Raw genomic sequence first — 21,023 nt, forward strand, 5'->3', positions numbered from 1 at the left:
ATGGAATAGCATCATTTTCACTACTTGATGGGTGTGTGTTAAACGTTCATTCTTTTAAGCATTGAAGAGTCAGGTTTTTAAACTTCTTCTGAATTTCATGTGGCCCTTTAGTGATCAGACTATCCTTGGTAGCACGTTTCAGTCTTTGGCCACCATAGTGGAAAAGGCAAAGCATCTGTTTCTTTCTCTGCACAATCCTCTGGTTCCTAAGAGTATGTCATTTCTCATTCTTAGATTTCTGGCCGATCTTGAAGAGTGAGATTTTATTTTGAAGGAATGCCTCTCCCTGACCTTCAATCGCTCTGTGTGCAATTCAGGAGGCCTTAAACTGGGTCCTTTTTTGATTGGCAGTCAGTGGAATGCTCTAACAGCCAGTGTTATGGGTTCCCTGCTCTTGTGTCTGACTAGGAGTCTGGCTTCTGTGTCCGTTGAAGTTTCTTTATGAGGTAGTCCACCATAACTAGGTAAATGCTCTTTACGTAGTCGAGTCTTGAAAGAATGAGTGAGATGATGGCCACTCCTCTGTGTGCAAAATAGTGGTAGGGCATAATCCACCAGATAGAAAATGTAGATGGTAGTGGCACTTTTTGATTGCTACATTCACTTGGAGTTCCAGCCTGAGCCTGTTGTCTATCAATAAGCCTAGATTCTTGATCACGTTAGATGGAGTAGGGCAGTTACCCATTTCCACAGGTCATGATAGAGGTGTTTCACGTATGGCATGAGGCGAGATTATCATTATTTCGGCTTTGTCTGAGTTGACTTTTAGGTAGTTGACTGTTGCCCATTATTTGTTTGCACAAGACAGTTGCTGAGGGTGGTACTGGAGTTTCCATCTATTGTTTTGCATATGATTTGCGTGTCATCAGCGAAACAGGTGAGCCCATAAAATTGTATGATTTTCATCAAAGGGGACATATAGATGTTAAAGAGGAGCAGCAAGAGGCTTGATTCCTAGGGGACTAATGGGTCGTAGGATTTAACTGAACAGACAGAGGTGCCATCTCATCCATTGTAGAGTTGCATTATTGAGTCGGTTTCTCCAAGCCTTCTGACTAGTGTACTTTGTTTAACTGTGTCGAAGGTCGAAGGCTGCTGAGATGTCGAAGAGTAGAAGTGCTGAGGTGATGTTGGTGTCCATAACAATTTCAAGGTCGTCCCAAATGGAAACTAGTGCTGATTCGATGCCTCTCATTGGTCTTGTGAGAAATCTAGTAAGTTATTGAACTCTATATGCTAATGCTCCAAGATTTGGCTGTATACATAGTTCTCTAGTATTCTATCTGGGTATGGTATGCTTGAGACAGGACAAAAGTTGGATGGGTCTTCTGGGTCTCCAGCTGTGTTTATAAGAAGTGGTTTGAGCTAGGCAGTATGGAAAAGTAGAAAGCTAGTGTTTCCTTGTTGAGGATCTGTTTTTCGATGTTTAGGAGGACATGGGTAAATCCGGGAGCCAGATCTGTAGCTAAGTTTCACCAATTTTCTGAAGTCTGGTTGGAATATTGGTTTAAAGCTGTTTGTCAGTGGGGTTGTAGGCTGTATGTAAGTTAATGGGATTTGAATGTTGCTTCCAACTTCATTCCTTATTGCTTCATTGATGGCTTGCTGTACATTTAGTACTTTGCTTCCGAAATGGTTGCTGATATCATCACATAGTTTCTGGGTAGGTGAAGGTACTTTGCTGCAGGAAGTGGGTTTTCCCATCTCATTAAATGGTTTAGTAACTTCTTTCTCTGGATGGGGTGCATTAATAAGTCGTTGAGAATAGTAGTATACTACACTCACTCCTAAATCCGCCCCTCCAAAGCCCTGGATAACGCCTCTCATCAGCACCCTGAAAACAACAACAATGCAGAAAAGGCTTCACACTTGGCAAAAGGTCAAGACACTCCTCTGATCTCCAACTCGATCTCACTTCTCTTCAAATCTATTCCCCTACTCTTGACTCTGCCAAACGTGACTTCTATATTGCTCACATTTCATCTCAACCCTCCCAACCTAGGCGTCTCCAAACATCTGTCAACTCAATTCTCTCATCTCAGCTACTCTTTGTGCAAATGAGCTTGCTCTCTACCTTGCCTCTAACATTTCTACCATTCATAATACCCTTACTAATTACCTTCTATCCCCTCCTTTTGCTTACATTTCTTAACCTACCCTTGTCTTCTGCTACTATATCTTCCTTTGCCCCACCAACCATGATGCGATTCCTGCCCTACTCTTTAAGGCTAACCCTTCCTGTGTCCTAACTGAGCGACGCAACCCACACGTTGTGAATCACATTGTACCAGTGTTGCTTAACATCTTACTTCCATCTTCAACACTTCTCTTGACAATGGCACTTTTCCCTCATCCTATAGGACAGCTTCCGTCTTCCCTCTCCTTAAGATAACTGGCCTAGATACTAACTGTCCTCCCAACTCTTGGCCTGTCTCTCTTCTACCACACTGTTCCAAAATTCTAGAGCAAGTACTATTCAATCAACTCACTGAGGTCCTTGATACTCACAACCTCCGGAACCCTCTGCAATCTGACTTTCGACGTCTATATTTTACCGAGACAGCTCTCCTTAATGTCAGCAACTTAATATCTTCAGTTCGGCATGCAAACCTTTCATCTACTCTTATTCTTCTCGGCCTCTCTGCTGCCTTCGATACTGTCGACTATTCAGACCTTCTCTCTACATTAGCTCTCATTGGCATCAGATATAAGGCCCTAGCTTGGTTTGCTTCATACCTTGCCACCAGACAGTTTGAGGTGTCCTGGAACAGCCTTACCTCCCCACTCAACCCCCTTACTTTTGGAGTTCCCCAATGGGCTGTCCTTGGTCCACTTCTCTTCACTCTCTATACTTAACCTCTTGGCACCCTGATCTGCTCTTACAGTTTCTCCTATCAACTCTTTTCACTCCTTATCTGACGAGCTGCTGCAAACATTTCAAACTGTTTCTCGGCCATTAAATATTGGAGGGTGTCTCACTCGCTCATGCTCAACTTTACTTACACTGAAGTTCTCTACTTCCCAGTCAAACAGGCTTTCTCTTCCTCTCCCCCTCTTCTTCTCTTCTCTCCTGACTACCTTCCTTACTCTGCTTCTGCTTGTACCCCTTGTGTCATCTTGGACCCATCCCACAACTTCTCACCTTTTTTCTCTAATTCTGCCACTGCAGCAAGACTCAACCACTTCAATATCAGTAAAATGCACCATCATCATCCTTTCAGTACTGCTAAACAGCCAATCTCCTCCTCAGTCCTTTCTAGATCCAACTACTGTGCCAGTCTCCTCTTTGACCTTCCCAACTACGATTTTTCACCACTGGACAAAGTCCTCAACTTCGTTGTCCACATACTTTTCAACCTTTCTCGCTTTAACTCTACCTCCTCTGCACGTCTCCAGATTAGCTGGGTATTAATGAAACAAAGGGCTAAGTATAAACGTCTTCTCATCATCTTCAAAACTATCCATGGACTCGCCCCAGCCTAACAATCTGCTCATTTCACTCCCTACTCTCCTCATCGTTCATTAAGATCAGCCTCAGCTCACCTCCTTGCCAGCAGTCGAACCCCTGTGCTCCTTCTCGTTTCCGTTCTTTCTCTCCTCACTTCCCATACTCTGGAATACTCTACCTCTCTGTACTACTCCAACTCTACCACTATTTAAATCCCATCTCAAAGCTCTCCTTCTTTCTGAAGACCCTGTTTCCTAGCACTCTTTGCTACTGCATCACCCTGTTTTCTTCTCTCCCTAACCTTCATGGACACCCTGACAGCACTTTACCATCACCCCTCCATCCTTAGTTCAGTACTTCCTCCACCCTCTTGGTCCTGTGTCATTCTGTCCTGTTCTTGTACCTGTTTTATATTTCCATCTTCTCCTGCAACATCTGGTCTTCAAGTCACATTCTCTCACGCCATTGTATAGGACCCATGTCCTCCACTCTGTTATCAATGGTAAATTCTGTACACCTTCCTGTGCCAAAAGTGCATTGCTTTCCCTGTCATTTTCATAAATAAATAAAAATCATAATGCATTACAGGCCCTCCTAATTGGAAGGTGAGGAAACTCATAGGTTTCTTTGTTCAAGGAGGAGGGGCTAGAACAGGTTATCAGATCAAGGATTCTTCCATTGGAATGTCAGCTGCAATTCCAGTTGTGGGTTTAGAAGTGAATGGGGTTCTCATAAATTAACTCTATTTGTATTTATTTGCTGAAAACAGGGGTGTCAATTTCAATCAGATGAGAACAAACGGTAAACCAGTTTAATGAGAGTGTGAACTGATATTTTCAAAGGTAATATTAACCTAGGGGGGCAAGGGATTCAAACTAAAGAGTGGTATTTTACAAATATACAAAATTACACTATTAAGCAGCACTGGGGGGACTGCCGGATTCAGGTTAGGAGGATGGCGGAGAAAGTGATGAAATAGGTTTAGGCCGAGTCTTGAAGAGATCCACAGTAGAGCTGGCTTTGACTGGGATCGGCAGCGGGATCTAATGGAGCGGAGCGAGTAGTGGGAAAGAGCGGAAGCATGAGGAGGCACAGGAGGGGCATGGTACAGTTCAGATGAGCACAAAAGAGGAGCTGGAAGGGAACGAGGCGGTGAGTAAACAGAAAGATTCAGCCAGGTACTGAGGAGCAAGACCATTGATAGCTTTGTAAACTATGAGAAGGAACTTGAAAAGGGACAGGTTGCAGATAGAGAGCTAATTAGCATGGTGTCAGCAGGAGGAAGTGGGCAGGGCTCTCGGTAATGCATAGAGTGCAGGTATCGAAGTGGAGCACTTCATCTAGAGGGGGGAAAGAGTAGAAAGGAGGGCCAACCAACAGGCCTCAGAAGTGTTCCAGTCTGTGGATCATGAGGGAGGAGCTAGGAGTTTTTGGAGAGAAGTGAAAAAGACATGGCCCCATTTTCTGAATGTTGAGAAGGTTCATACAAGCAGCAGCGATGGTGGAGTGCGAAGGGCACGTATGTTCATCCTGGAAGTTCTTCAGCTAAGGGGTTAAATATTGGTATAGGAGGGAAACCGTACAATAGTTTGCTGGGATACTTGAGTCAGCAAAGGGTTTCTTCAAAAAGGTTAGGACAGTTGCAGATTTGAAGGAGAAAGGGAAGAGTCCAGCAGAGTTAGAGAGGTTAAAGAGTTCAGAGAGATACAGGCAGGTGATCGGGACTAGGACTGATGGTTTCAGGAGCAAACGACTTGACATGAGCACACAATAGGTTGGCGCAGCAAAGAATGGGTGCCAGTTTGTTAGGAGAAATACTGAAGAGTAGAAGGGGTAGGGGAGAGGTGGTCAGACAGAGGTGGTAGGAGGCAGAGGTTGTAGAACAGAGAGAGAAAAGGGCTGTGAGAACCATAAAGGGCTCCTGGGTGTGACCAAAGCTTGGCGAGTAGATGAAAGTTTGCAAGGGTGATTTCAAGGGAGGATATTAGGTTTGTTGAGTAGGAGATTTTGACAGAGGCCAGTGCAGAGGTTACGGAAGCAAGATCATTTGTGTAGGCTAGGAGTAGGGTGGAACTCTGTGATTTACACCAGCGTCATAGATCAAAGTTCATGTTTCTTCTGAGGGTCTGGATATCATAGGCGATCCAGGGATGTGGCAACGGTGGCAAAGTGTGAATGTGCATGCAGGATAATGTTGGTCATAGGGATTCATATGGGCAAAGTGAAAGTCAGAAAAAGCATGATCAGTGGAAGAGGCATTCATAGGAGGGATACACTAGAGGGCCTGAAATCATCAAGGTAAAGGGTAAGGGACTCCTGCTTGAACCACCTCTTGGTCATTGAAAAGGGGAGAGGAGTATAGGGCGAAGTAAATAGGACATTGAAGTGAACAATGGAGTGATCAGAGGGAGAGTGGCCAATGGCGAGGTCAGAGGAGGAGAGTGAAGGAGAGAAATGTCAAGAGGGTTCCCACCAGGGTCTGAGGGCTGGTCATGGAGGGGATAGAGAGAGTGGTCGGATAGGAGGGAGTTAGTTCAAGGTTGGTGGTTTCAGAAGAATTGGGAGAGTTAAAGTCCCCCAACCTGACAATGGGTATGTTGGTGGGAAGTTGCTCAAGAAGAAGATTCAGTTAAGGGAAGAAGTTGAGAGAGCCAGGGGATTGATGGAGAGCCAGAACAGTGAGAGGCATAGGAGGGAGAAGCTGATTAGGGGCATATTCAAAAGAGAAGGAGGTGATGTCGGCGAGGGGCAGGGAGGCCTTGGAAGGGCCTTATTGATAAAGACCCCACTCCACCACCCTTCCCTAAAAGGTCGAGAGTGGTAGAAGGTAGCAGAGTCAGTGATAAGAGCCATGAGGGGAGATACAAGTGAAAGTTGAGGGTGCCAGGAGTCGAAGTGGACAGTGATGTAGAAAGACTTGTTGGAGAGAGATTCTGCATTCCAGAGGTCAAGTGAAAGAGTGATACGAGGTGGAGGAGAGCAGCTGGTGTTGTGCGGTAGGCGGGTGGATAGATGAGGTTAGAGCTCCTGGGAGAACTGAAGTGCTGGGTTTGAGGGGTGCAGGAGAGGAGGGAAATGAGATAGGGGAGAGTCAGGCAGAAGTTAGACTGAGTTGAGGTGAAGACGAGGAGAAGAGTACAATAAGGAAGGGGGCAAAGGCAAGGCGCATGATGGAGGGTGCAGGAACTAGGTAAGTGAAGACAGTGTACGAAGGCTGCAGAGAGAGTGTAGGTGGGTGAGAAGAAAAAGGAGGAAAAGGTTGGCTGGAAACTAGTCAGTATAAGTTCTGAGTGTGTCTAGAATACGACTATAGGGGACCATAAGACGTATAACAGGCCCAAAAAAGGGATGTCCCTTAGTTCTTCAAGGTAATAACAGCTCTGCAGTGAATGGATAGCCAGAAATGGTGGTGCCTTGAAACACCATTTATTGTATAGGTGCCCTTCAAATATCCAATAAATAAATAAATGAATAGCAGCTGGGGCAAAGGATCCCTTTTTTGTGCGGAAGCAGGAATCCGGCGAATGGCGAGCTCAAGGAAGACCTGGCTTGAGCAGGGTTTCTGGCCCTAGACACTTGCCAGCCCGAACACGTCTAAACAGGGAGTTGCCCTTCACTGCTTTTGGCACAGATGCCCGGGCTTAACACTAAGGGGAGACTCAATAACAACAAAGGCAGTGCGTCACATGACATTCCGGGAGGCGCAGCGGGAGCCAATTAGAGTGCTCATGATCGCTTCTGCTCACTGCATAGCACTTTCTAGGACCGAGGAGCTTCATCCAATGAGGTCACATAATGTATACAGAATTCAACAGCCATTCTATTAGCAATGAGCCGCCTTGGACTGATAAACCGCCTTTGCCATAGTCTGTGTTTAGATGGCCGTGTGCGTTATACTATGTTTTTTTTTTTTATAAAGCGCCCCTTCACTGCACACTTACCTGTTAGCTGCATGTTAAGAGAAACATTAGATGGTTGTGTCTAGTAACAGTATTTCGATTACTGCAATAAACGCTTCCCATGTACTGCAAAATAAATAGGGTGCATTTTAGATTCCGGCTAAAGCATCCTGGGCACCCGCTTCATAGCCTAGCCTTATTGCTCGGGGAGCCTTTGGGGGTGCTTGCGCGAGTGTGAATGCAGCCATGATACCTGCGACAGCAGGGACGATATTGCACAACAATGGCCCTGCTCCCATTCTGAGCCCAGAGCACTCCAAAACAGGTAGGACAGGTTATTACCACACGCAAAAGGAGCATCCAGGTGGCTGATGTACAGCCCTCCTCTTATGCAATCTGGAAGGATCAAAGTCTAGCAATGTGTTCTCATTTTATGTGTGATCTTTGTGGCAAGGATGAGAGACTGATGAAGAGCATTCATGTATGTTTCCCAATGGGTTCCATAAATGTGATATATGAGTAACCAGGCCCATGCAGTCAACTCGTTTTCCTGCTAATGCTCGTTCCCCATCTAGGTCTTCCACTTTTCCTGTTAACTCCCTTTCAGCTGCCAAGGATTTATTCATTTTATCTTTTCTAATTTTTTTATGCAGTGGGAGCAATGACCAAAATGTAAAAGAGAAATATAAAATACAGTCTGTCCATGTTACACGGAAAACCACAATTCGTCAGCCAAACCATTAAACTTGAGGAGAACCATCTCCGGTTCTGGAAGCACCTGAAAACCTTTCTTTTTGCTTTTTCTTTTTCTTCGCCTCTCCTCTGCTGACCTTCTGGCTGTAACCGGTACTGCACTGGCTACCTGGACACCCTCTGATCGCAGCCCAGGTCCCTTCCCCGCCAAGCATCACACACCTGCACTGCCCACCTGGCAAACCCCGTACTTGGGGACTGTTTTTGTATCCCTGCAGTCCCCTTTCCAGCTCTTGACACCTGATGTCTGCACTTACCCTTGTACTTGCCACATGCTGGCACTTACTTATTGTTATTATTTACTCCCATGTATTGCACTGTCCCTGCCCCCCTTCCCACGCACTTGAGCGATCTGAATGACACCTGGCCTAGTAGGATCGGTGTCCATCATCCCTTTGTTCCCCCCCCGCCTCGTCATGCCTTGAAACACTTGTGTATAGGCGCGTTATAAATGCCATATCATATCATATATCATAACCACAAAACAAATGACACACCAATCACCAGAAAATAAAATGGCACACCAGGATCCAAAAAAGGAAGACCAGAGCAATGTTTTAAATGTTCTTTATAAATAAAGAGTAGAAGACATCACTCACAATTATGAGAAAAATCTTCATGCGCTTATGGTGATCCTGGCCCAGGGGGATTGATCATAGAAGCCATATAGAAGCCCTATATGGAACCGGAGGAGTAGGTGGTGTTTGAAGGCAGAAGGCATGTGCATTTGTAGATGGTTCGCGATCGGAGTGGGAGCAGAAGGAAGGGGACTGGAAAGTAGATGAAGGTGTTAGGAGGAGATAGGAGGAAAGGGAGAATCTAAGGAGGATGTTGAAGGAACATCACGAAGAAGAGAGGAGGAGAAAGGGATCCGATGGAGGTTGGAGAAAGGTGATAAGAGGAGAGGAGGAGAAAAAGAACATCAGAGGGCTAGAGGGAGGAGATAGGAGGTGGAAAGAGGATGGGGTGTGCAACATCAGACTGAGGAAGGAGGAGGGGAAAAGGTACACTGGGGAGCAGAAGAGGAAGGAGGAACGATCAAGTGAGGCGGTAGGGTAGAAGTTGATATTAAGGAACGAGAAGGGGTTGAGATGAGGGTGCTCCAGGTCCCTAACAGGATAAGAAGTGTCAACAGGAAAAGGCAAATCACAAGTCCCTAGCAGGTCAGCCTGGCAGAGGTCTAGGAAAAAGCATGCGGCAGAGTGCCGAGAAGGTGCAGGCAAAGAAAGAAGAGGCAGGCAAGAAGCGTGAGGGAATAGGAAAGGTCTGCTTAGGAACAAGCACAGGAGGAAGGTCATACTGGGCTGGTGGGCACTATAGTGATGGCCCGCAGACAGGGGGGTGGCGAGAGCCCTAGAGGAGAGCCATTGGAAGGCCTAAAGGTGGCCTCTGTTGTTCCAAATCTAGCTCAGAAAAAAAAATCTGATCCAAGATCATGTGTTGGCCACTACTCTGGATGCAAGACAATAGGAGGAGGTCTCCCACACCAAACACAAGCTACAAAAGACAAGCAAGCGGGGAGCCTACTGCTACGTGAAGTCTGTGAGTAATGGCGAAAGAGTCACTGGGCATCTTTAAGACCCTTATTTGTAGAGCCATTACTTTAAGCAACTCTGATTCAAAAAGCAAGACGACTACTTATGTGAGTTATTTATTTATCTTTTAGCCCAACACTGTCCCAAATAAAGCATTGCTTGCCTAAATTTATGAGCTGCGTCTTTTCTTTCGGCATTCGCTTGCCTTTATGACAGTGTCAATATGAGAAGAAGTTTTGGAAAGAAAAAAGAAATCAGTCTTGAAGTTACTAAGATTCAGAAAAGTGTTTGGCCATCCACCCACTGAGGTCCTGAAGGCAGGACCTGAGCACATGCAGATCTTTGACTTTTGACTCCTAAAGGCATATCTGGAAATTGTCAAGGTATTGAAGGTATAGTTGTGAGTAGTCAAAGTCCTGTGTCTACTTGATCAGATATCTCAGTGGCTCATACAGATGTTGAAGTGGTTCAGAATCAGAATTGACCCATGTGGCACACCAAAAGAAGTTGGGATTTTTAAGGACATGTCCTCTCCTATCCTGATCAACTGGCTGGTCAGCCAGAAGGAATGAGACTCGGACTAACAGAGTGCCTGTTATCACCATACGGGTCTGCATGCATTTCACCAGTATACAATGGGTGATTTTGTGAAATGCTACTGGGAGATTTAAAAGCACCAGAGGCGGGCGACACGCATTCAGCATATGATTGTATATCTTCCACCACCAATATGATGGCAGTTTGGTAAGTGGTGAATATGTCTTTTTTAAATAAACAAATATAAATAAGGCTGTTTTAGGAAGATTGCTCGGAGATAACACTGAGCGCTCTTTCTAAATCGAACTGTCACGCCTAGTGAAACATGCGAGTGCGCGCAGGGGCTGACAGGCAGCAAGGAGCCCCGAAAGGGGGAAGACACAGATGTCTCGCGTATTCTATTTATTTTGTATGTGTGTGTGTGTCTATTTGTGTCTGTGGGGAGGGGGAATGTTTGTGGCGGAGAAGGGAGGGGGCAGCGGAGCAGGTAAATATGTAAATGTGTTTGTGTATCAGAGTCAGTGTGTCTGTGTTGGGGGTTCAGGGGAATGTGTTGTATCTTGTTGTCATGTTCATGGATCAACATTCCAGGCGGGCCAGTTGGTTTTCCTTCAGTGCGGCTTGGTGTGCGGTTGCCTGCTCTGGGTCCAGAATAAAGCTGTTTACCTTTTACCGTGTCTCAGATCTCTTCACTGGCGACGAGGTAATCTGGAACCTGTCCCACTCCAAGCGCGGTGACTGCTACCACGTCCTGATGTGCCCTTGTCTGCTGCAGAGGGGGTGGGCAGACTTGGGCCAAGACAGCGGGAGCAGGAGCCGCGGGGCGCATTGGAGCTGGGCCTCGCAGCTGCTGGCAACGTGAACGTTGCGGAGGTGTGCGTAGCTGGCATCCCACGGAAGCGAGGACCGGAGTCGGGTCGAACAGCCGGCCTCGTCCTAAGGTGGGGGCATGAGCTACGCTGCTGAGCTCGGGACCAAGGCTGAGTTGGGGTTGCCTTCAACTGAGGAAGCAGGCGGGGGCCCCGCCGGAAGTCCCAGGGGCCAAGGTTTACCAGGTCTGCGGGGGCAGTCAAAGGAGGGGCTGCCACCGTGGGGCCCATCCCAGCAGCAGAGGAAGCCGAAGGGAGGGCTGCCGTCTCGGGATTCACCCCGCCAGCTGGAGAGCTGTAAGATTTTCAATCACTAACCTCATGGTGCAGCAATCAACGAGGCACTTGGTGAGCCCCCTAGGGACCCTGACACCTCCCCTCTCCTAGAAAGGGAAAAAGGGGTTGTGTGAGGGATCCCATGGAAACCCTCCTGGGGGAGAAAACCCTGCCGGAACGAAGATGTAGCAGGATGGATCCAATCGTCCTCGGTATGCCGCTCTTCAACGCAGGAAGGATTCTATTCCCGGGACTCTGACTGCTTCTGTACTCTAATTAAACAAACAGAGTATGAGCTGAAGTATAGTCATAGAAAAATAAGACAGGAGTGAGAAAAGAGCAGTACCCAGCGTGTTGGAAGGGAGTGACTAACGAAGAGTCTTGAGGAGTCTCGGATGTCGGAAGTGGGAGGCTGGATAAGGACACAAGTCTGTAGGTAGGTAGAGAGAGAAGGTAAGTATAAGGCGAGGATGTAGGTAACATGCACCCTAGCTGCGAACTTACGGAGCGTCTGGGGAGAGAAGCGACGCGCTGAGCTGTGGTTCCGCTGCACCATATCCGGGATCCCTGGAACAGCGTGGTGACGTCAGAGGACGTCTGACTGAAGACGGAAACACTGCACCGCTACCCATAGTAACAGGAGCCATGCTGGGAGAGGGAAACAAAGACATAGTCCGCAATCTCCAGCGCCGCCAAAGGGAGCCGCGGTGCCAGCGAGACATGACAAGAGCAGAAGGAGGGGCTGTTGCCGCGGACCTTTGCTCGACACCCGTGGAAGTTCGGGTGGCACTGCAAGCACCTCCGCTGTCTCGCGGGCGGCCTGGATACGTCCACTAGAGGAGGCGCGGCTGGTGCCGGCTGAGCGTGGGTGGCGTAGGCACGCTCCCCACCTGGTCCACATCAGTCATGGAGTGGGACACGTATTGGAGGAGTGTTCCCAGCCCCGCCCACGTGAGCATCAAATGAGCCAGTTTTGGATTTGTCAAGACGCTCTGGTGCTCTGTTTCCCCACATCGGTGGTCTTGATCTGCTGCTGCAAGATCCTGTGGAAATAAGGTATTGTGACAGTTTGCCCGCAGTTACACAAAGTTTAGATCTGCTGCTGCAAGATCCCTTGGAAATAAGGTATTGTGACAGTTTGCCTGCAGCCATACAAAGTTTATCAGGGCATTGGCACCCCGGGGGAGAGTCTATTTGGTTCTAAGTGTTTTTTTATAAAGGCCACGGTGAAGCTAAGATGTTCCTCCCACATTGACTAATTGTATTATTTTTGTGGGCCATCATCATGTTTCACACTGCTGCCAGACCCCTCCTGCATTTTTACCAGCTCCAGGGGAACCGGCGTCTCCATGGGACCAATGGATTGACGCTTTCAAAGTGTACTTGAGAGCAGCTGGAGGTGCAAAATTCAGCGATGATGAAAAGGAAGCAGCGCTTTTGAACTGTGTTGGCACGGAGGGTTTGCACATTTTTCGACATTTGCCAGGAGAGGAGGTGACGGTTCCTGGTAGTGATGAAGGTGAAAGAGTGGTGAGCGCATATGAGACTGCTTTAAAAAAGCTGGAAGGTTGTTTTGGTAGGAGGATCAACGTGGTCTTGGAGCTCTACAAGTTCTTTTCCAGGGTGCAAGGTACGGGGCAGTCTATTGACTCATATGTTATGGCTTTGCAGGCATTAATGGCCATTTGTAGATTTTCGGGGATTCTTGAAGAATACTTAAGAGACCTAATTATGATGAAGACCAGCAGTCAGAAGATTAGGGAGAGACTCTGGATTGAAACCAACCCGCCGTTGGACAAGGTCGTGGAGATTGCCAGGGCCATCGAAGCATCCAAAGCGAGTGTGCACATATTTACTGGAAAGGAAGGTTCCAGGGACGCCTTTCAGGCCATTTTGCCTCAAAACAGAAGAAGCGGTTTGGGTAATAAAAAGAGATCAGACAAGGGTGACAACCAGGGAGGGAGGTTGTCCAGGGTTAGAGAACCATGCAGGAGATGTGGTTGGTTTAGTCATCAAACTGGTTCAAAGGAATTTCCTGCTGTGAATATTGAATGCAGAAGATGTAAATGTAAGGGACATTATGCACGCATGTGCAAGGTTAATGGGGAGGTGCAAACCAGAGGGGTGATTGGTATGGTGGCGTCTGGTGGTGGTGGAGTGAACCAGGATGTTGGGGTCCATGTTAAAGCTGAGCAGGGTGTCATATTTCATGTGGAGGGGGCCACACAGAAGGGTCCGTGGTGACTGTTTTGGTTGACGGTTACCCTTTGGAGATGCTAGTGGATTCTGGTTCGCCTTACACTATAGTGTCTTCAGAAATTTACAAGGAGAAGTTAGGGAAGGAGGTATCAGCTTTGCGTGCTTCGACATTAGTCCCAGTGCATATGGGCAGAGTCCTATCAGTGTGTTGGGTTATGAGCAGACTTGCATTGAATTCAAAGGTCGACAAGCCATGTGTAAACTTAATGTTGCGCTCAACGGGACCAGTGTGTTGGATTGGGATGAACAAGCTGCCTTGAGTATTGAAATTCACCCAGGGAAAGATGTACCTGTACTAAGCATTCAGGAGGAACTTGGGGGTGAGATGTGTCGGGTGTCTCCTGAGTCGTTAAGAGTTAAATAACCGAAAGTGTTCTCTGACAAATTGGGAAAGCTCAAGGGATTTTCTGACTGCATTATTCTCAAAAGGGGTGCAGTACCCAAGGTACATAAGGTGAGAGGTGTTCCAGTGATGGCAAGGGAAGGTTTAAGATCAAAGTTGGATAAGCTTATGGCTGAAGGGTCATAGAGGAAATAGAGTGTTTGGAGTGGTTGTTTCCAGTTGTACTTGTTAAGAAGGGTGATGGTGGTCTCAGGATATGTGTGGATCTTCGAGAGTTGAACTCGAGTATTTGGGAGGATCGCCATCCGTTGCCTAACATCAACGAGCTATTGCTTACCCTGGGTAGGGAAACATGTTTTTCGACATTTGACCTTTCTGCTGCATACCACCAGATTGACTTACATGTTGATTCCAGGCCACTTACCTCTTTCGTGACTCCCTTTGGTGAGTATTGCTTTTGCCACATGCCATTTGGACTGGCATCGGCATCTGTTGTTTTTCAACGACTCATGCACGAATTGTTCGGTGGTATGGCTGGGGTATGTTATTTCCAAGATGATATATTGGTGTGGGATAGTTGCCGAGATTAACATGATGTCAGGGTACATGCTGTTATGAAAGTGTTAAGTGAAAAAGGATTGACCGTGAAGTTGTCGAAATGTTAGGTGGGTGTGGATAAGGTGACGTATTTGGGCCACACCCTCAGTGTCGAAGGTGTCAGTCCTAAGGCAGATTTGGTACAGGTGATGAAGTCGACGCCGGCACCTACAAATAAGGACCAGTTGAAGTCATTTTTAGGTTTAGCCGAATACTATGTAAAATGTATACGTAACTATGCTGAGAAAACACTGTTCATGAGAGCCTTGCTGAAAAAGTGTGTCAGATTTGAGTGGTCTGACAAATGTCTGGAGGAGTTCAATACGGTGAAGGATGATGTAGACAATGCTCCATGTTTAAAGTTGTTTCACCCCAAATGCAAAACAATACTTACAGTGGATGCCAGTGAGGTGGGGCTGGGTACGGTATTGGAGCAGTGGTGAGGGTGAGTGTAGACCTGTGGTGTTCACATCCAGAACTTTGAGAGATGCTGAGAGTAGGTATTCGGTGATTGAGCGAGAGGCTTTAGCGTTGACATGGGCGTCAAAACATTTCATAACATTCTTGTGGGGCATTCCGTATGTGGTCAGGACAGACCATAGACATCTGGTGCATGTGTTCTCCACTCGTGGGATGGTATCCGTGTCTCCAAGGATAGCCAGGTGGGTGGTGGAATTACGGGAATATAATTTCACTATGGAGTATTTGCCTGGAAAACAAAATGTTGTTGCTGATTGTTTATCACAGCTACCTGTGATAAAGCCAGTGAGTGCTCAAGGCGAGGATGTTGGGGAAGAGGAGATACAGATTGCCTGCGCTCTTCCTACGATCAACAAGTGTGATTGGGTGATAGAAAGTGAAAAGGATGTTGAGTTGTGTTGGGTCAAAGAAGGTTTACGCAAGGGTTGGGGGGCTGTTAAGGGTAGGCCAGAAGTTAAGGGTTATGCCCAGGTGTAGGACGAGTTGGCTGTTGGTCCGTGGGGCGTATCGAGAAGGGAGAGATTGGTTCCACCTGTCGGTCTAAGGGGTAGGCTCCTGGCGATGGCTCATGAAGGGCATTTAGGCCGATCTTTGACGAAGAGGAGGTTGCGCAAAGAGTATTGGTGGCCATCTATGGATCGTGATGTTGAGATGGTTGTGAAGGATTGTTATGCGTGTGCCACGAGTGACAAGAGCAAGGTGGTCCATCCCCAGCCGGTTCATGCTGTGGAGATTCCCAAAGAGGTTTGGTCGAAGGTGGCTTGGACATTATGGGTCAATTTTAGTGTTTACAACCAGAATGTAGTTTTTTGTTGGTGTTAGTAGTCTACACGTCCAGATAGGTGGAAGTGGAGGCGTTTGACAGAGTGACAACTGAGTGTGTCATAGCTTTTCTAAAAAAGATATTTGATAGGGAAGGAATACCAGCCAGTGTGGTAGCGGATAATGGTGTTCAATTTACCTCCAAGCTCATGAGGGATTTTTTGAGGCAGTTCGGCGTAGAGCCTCATCGCACCGCTCGTAACAATCCCAGTGCAAATGGCCTGGTGGAAAGAGTAAATGAGGTGATTAAAAGTGCCATTCAACTGGCCCTTGTCAATGGGGTAGAGTGGCAGGATGTGGTTTCAGAATATTTGTCGGCCTATCGCAGGACTCTGTCTGTGTGCACGGGTAGGACACCTTTTGAATTGATGAGGGGGAGGAAGCCGGGATCTAGATTAAGGACCTTGGCATTGGACGGTGGTGGCCCATGTGATTTGGATTTAAATGGTGTACAAAGGAGAGTGTTGGCGTGCCAGGAGGCTGTATGGATGAGTCAAATGGATAGAAAGGAATTACAGGTGAAGGTGGGGTATGTGGTCTCTGTAAAGAATCCCAGATTTGTTCCGAAAAGAGGGAGTGCATTTTTGCCCTCCATGAGAGTAGTGAAATATGGAAAGGGATATGTACAGTTGGAGGATGGCTCAAAGTGGAGCAAAAGGCACATTGTGGTCCTGGATAGTGATAAACCTGGGGTGGATAAGGGTGCCATTCCTGATTGGGGTGATGACGGCGATGTGTTAGATTTCACACCCAAATGTCAGGAAGTTCGTGTTTTGGTGGAGAATGGGCTGTGGCTGAGAGAGGTTGTTGCTTCTCATGACATGGAAGGGGAGGTCGTGGGTGTTGATTTGTTGGTTGATGACATGTAGGTGGGCAGTTTTTGTGACCTCTCTGGGGAGAGTGGTGGGGGTGCTAGGCGTCTGGTTAGGAGCTGTGGGCCTCCCGTTAAGCTCAGAGACTATGTGCGTTAGTGAAGGTCAGTGTTAGTAATAACTGGCATATTTTTATGTGTTATTATAGCATTTGATGTTTATTTGTTATTATTGTATTCGGTGCACTGTATTTGCCTTCATATTGCCCCTGTTGGGCCACTTTAACCTTGTACACTGGCAATGGCTGATTTAGGCATTGTGATTTCCTTTATTCAATGTTTTGTGTTTGCATTGCTAACTTTTCTTTTCTGACAATGTATTTCCTATTTTCAGTTTTGGTTTTAAACTTACCTTGTGTTTGCGGGGTTAAGGGGAGAAGATATATGTTGTATCTTGTTGTCTGGCGCATGTGGAATGTTATTCTATGTTCATGGATCAACATTCCAGGCGGGCCAGTTGGTTTTCCTTCAGTACGGCTTGGTGTGCAGTTGCCTGCTCTGGGTCCAGAATAAAGCTGTTTACCTTTTACCGTGCCTCAGATCTCTTCAGAATGCTAGAAAGCTGTCATGATGCCCGCTGGTTCAAGCGCTGCGTCCCCGAAAGCGGACATCCAGTTCCCAAGGAAGGACCCAGCAACCCCATATAGGGGCCCTTTGGACAGTGTCCTGGCGCCTATGGCGCCAGGCTCATAAAAGACATCAGTCCTGGCGCCATAGGCGCCAGGCTCATTATGGAAGTGCTTGGGTGCACTTACCTGATGCGGACCATGCTGCAGGATCCCGGCCTCCTTGAGGCCTGAAAGGAACTACTTTACCTGTGGGACTAATTTACCATCCGGGCGTGGTCGGGGAAGGATACATACCTGATTGGAGGAAGGATACATACCTGGAACTTCTTCCAAGGCTATTTAAACCCCATCCGACCAGCCACACGTGCTTCGCTTTGTTCTGCATCTAGCAGCTGGACGCTCACTGTGTCTGCTCCTGCATCCTGACTTCTGCCAAGCCTGCCAGCATCCTGGATCCTGCAAAGGAAGAGAAGAAGAGAACAGAAGAAGGAAAAGTCCTTACCTGCTAAATCCGCATCCCGGAGACATCTCGCCGACAATCCTGAAAAGGAAGACTTTTATTTTAAAAGCTCATCGCGTTGATCGCTGCAGCGCCGCATTCCACTCACCTTTACAGGGCGCCTCCATGTTCAGCAGCGATCATCCGGATTCGCAGTCACGCCCCAGCGCCTAGGGAGAAAAAGACCAGAACAAAAGGTGAGAGAGAGAAGGGAATAAGGAAAGCTAAATCTCCATGTTAAGACTTACCTGTTGATTCATTCCCTCTTCAATTCGGGTCCGCGCCGCATCCTGGCATTTCCAGACCCCGGAAAAAGAGACATCAGCGTTAATGAGCGAATGAAAAGACATTACCAAAAAACGCTCATTAAAGACTTACCTGATTTCTACAAGGATTTCACCTCTCATCTCGGGTCGGTGCCTGTTCCCCGGCATTCCGTACCCCGGCCCCTGTGGGGAAAAAGACACTAGCATTAGTACATTAATGCATGGACACAAGGGGAACCGCTTATCAAAAAACTTACCTGGAAGCCAAGCAAGTTTGGTTCTCACCAATCCGAAAATCCAGTGAAGTAACTGGATACCAACGCGCCCCTGCATCAGAAGCAGGATGGAGAGCTCGTCCTTCCAGACCCTAAGGTGAGACGCTACGAGGAATCACAGAAGGGTTTCGAGGAGGGTGAGAGGGGAAAGTGGGAGGCTGATTGCATTAACCCGCAGACAGTTAATCCCCTATTTTCGCCTACAGAAGGATACTTCTGCGAGCCAGACAAGCCAGATTTGGGGGCCCGGTCCAGTCCGTCTTCCGAACCCTGCGCATCACCTTAGAAGAGGTCACAGCAGCGCGAACCAGGCCAGCGCCTCCGTGGGAGTCAGGTGAGCGTTACAAAAACCCACCAGCTAAGGTGAGGATGGAGTTGGGACTGGCAGGGGAACGGCTTGTCTGAGAATATGGAGGGGTGAAGACCCCACAAATGTATGTTTATACTTATTGAAGGCCACATAAAATCAGCCAAAATAAATCAGTCTCTTTGTGCGGTCTTCAAAAAGTGCAAATATCACATGGAGCCTGCAGTTTCAGTACTTTAGGCAGTGTAACTCTAGACAGGTTGGTTTAGCTTGAGCACAACAGCTCACTCCAGGGTCCTGTTGAAAAATGGCAGGGCGCTAATTGGGTGGCATTTACAGAGGTTGAGGTGTTCGAGTTTAACTTTTTAAAAAACATATGTGCAACACAGCCACACCCGAGGGACTAAATGAAAACTCCGTGAGTCCGGAAGTGATCGGATACTCTTCAAGACTCTCGAGATCACCCAAAAGTGCATCTCGCACACAGCCCCTCCGTACCTAGTACACAATATCAACAAAGTGCAATCCTCTAGGCCCACCAGGACCCTACAACCCCACACATTAAGTCAACCCAAATTTAAACGCAGCAAAGCAGGAGGATCTAGTTTTCCGGTACTGGCCGCCAAATACTCACTCCCACCTGCCCTCAGAGTGAAAGATTCATACTGGATCTTCCGCAAATCCCTGAAAACACTGTTATTTTCTGAAAACGAACTCCCCCCTAGCCCGCACAGCTCAAGATACAGGTATTGTGTAGACTTAATCCACGCTCCTGCTAACGTCGGAAATGTGTTACCAAATATGCAGTAACCATATCCTTTCTACCTTTAACTATGTCCACCTATGACCTCACAACTGTCCAAATGTCCTGAAATGTTTATCATCTGTACCCATGATATGATATGATATGATAATGCATTTATAACGCGCCTATACACAAGTGTTTCAAGGAGCAACGAGGCAAGGGAGGGGAACAGAGAGAAGACGGACATCGATCTTACTAGGTCAGGTGACATTGAGATTGCGCAAGTGCAGGGAAGGGTGGGGGAAGGGAGAAGTGCGAGGGGAAAGGGGCAGGGGAAGTGCAGCACATATGTCTTGCCCATCTTGGGCTCATTTGACTGGGAAAAGCGCCCTGATACCCCCGGGTCTTTGTGCGCTCTACAAATGTCAGAAATAAATAAAATAAATCAATAGAAGGCACAGTCAGAAAAGCCGGCTGGTAGGACTAAGAAAAGCAAGCTTGTTTGTGTCATCTGCCTTAAAAGTAGGCTTCAAGGAACCCAAAGTAAGCAGGATCATGTTCTGATTAAGAATAAAACTCCAATGCAGGCAAGTCCTGGGCTCGATGGAGGGGACCGTACTGTTAGTCTTCACTGTCATGTCATGCTGATGAGGGATTTGGTAGAACGCTACACTGCAATACTGTCATATGTATGATCAGGAGCACTGAGTAAAGGGAACTCATGAGGGTCTACAACATTATGAAATGTGGAGAAGAGAGCTTGAAGAGGGTGTGAGGTAGCATGCAGGGCATGGGTATGGCACACGGATTTAGCCTGAACTATCGCAGGCATGTACTGATCCTTGGACTCTTGAAGAAGGGCATACTTGCTGTTTCCTCTCTCTTTTTAAGGACTGGCTCAATCTTACCTATTCCCGGTGTCAGAATATTTCGTTCAGCGGATACCATACTGATGATGGAGTCAGACTGGCTTTAAGTGCTTTAGTTGCAAGCATACCAACCAGAGAGGGCAGTCCATTTAACATTCATACACAAAATTCACATTTTAATGGGGAGACCATTATTATTATTTTCATTATTATTGTGGTATTTATTAAATGCGGACCTAGCTTCGAGAAGCAACGCAGCGCTTCACAGAGGTATACAACAATATTTATTTATTGAGCGTTTGTTAGGCACCTATACACAGAATGGTGTTTCCAGGCGCCACAAGGCAAAGTGGGGAGGGAACAAGGGGAGACGATAACATAGGCAAACATAATAAATATACAATTGTGGTCCTACTAGGCCTTGTGGCATTCGGATGTGCAAGTGCAGTGAAGAGAAGCGCAGTAGATAGGAATGGGTGAGGGGGGGGGGGCGGAGCAAGGACTGAACAAGTGCTGGTGGTGGCATGGGTAGCCAAGGGAGGAGAAACATTTAACAAGCAGAGAGATGAGAGGAGCGGAGGGCTCTAGAAGGGGAGTATTTAGGGAGGGAAAGTTGGAGATTTTAGGGCTGGGGAGATACTGCCCCTGGGCTTAAGGCCAAGGATAAATCTTGCAGCCCTATTCTGGATTAGCTTAAGGGGCATAGGGAGGAAAGGGGGATATTGAGGAAGAGGCTGTTGCAGTAGTCCAGCCTAGAGAGGACCAGAGCTCTGGAGACATTGAGATTCTGGGGGAAGGTAAGGG

Source organism: Ambystoma mexicanum, chromosome 1p, assembly GCF_040938575.1.
Source record: "Ambystoma mexicanum isolate Mex_15411 chromosome 1p, UKY_AmexF1_1, whole genome shotgun sequence".
NCBI classification, from domain to species: Eukaryota; Metazoa; Chordata; class Amphibia; order Caudata; family Ambystomatidae; genus Ambystoma; species Ambystoma mexicanum.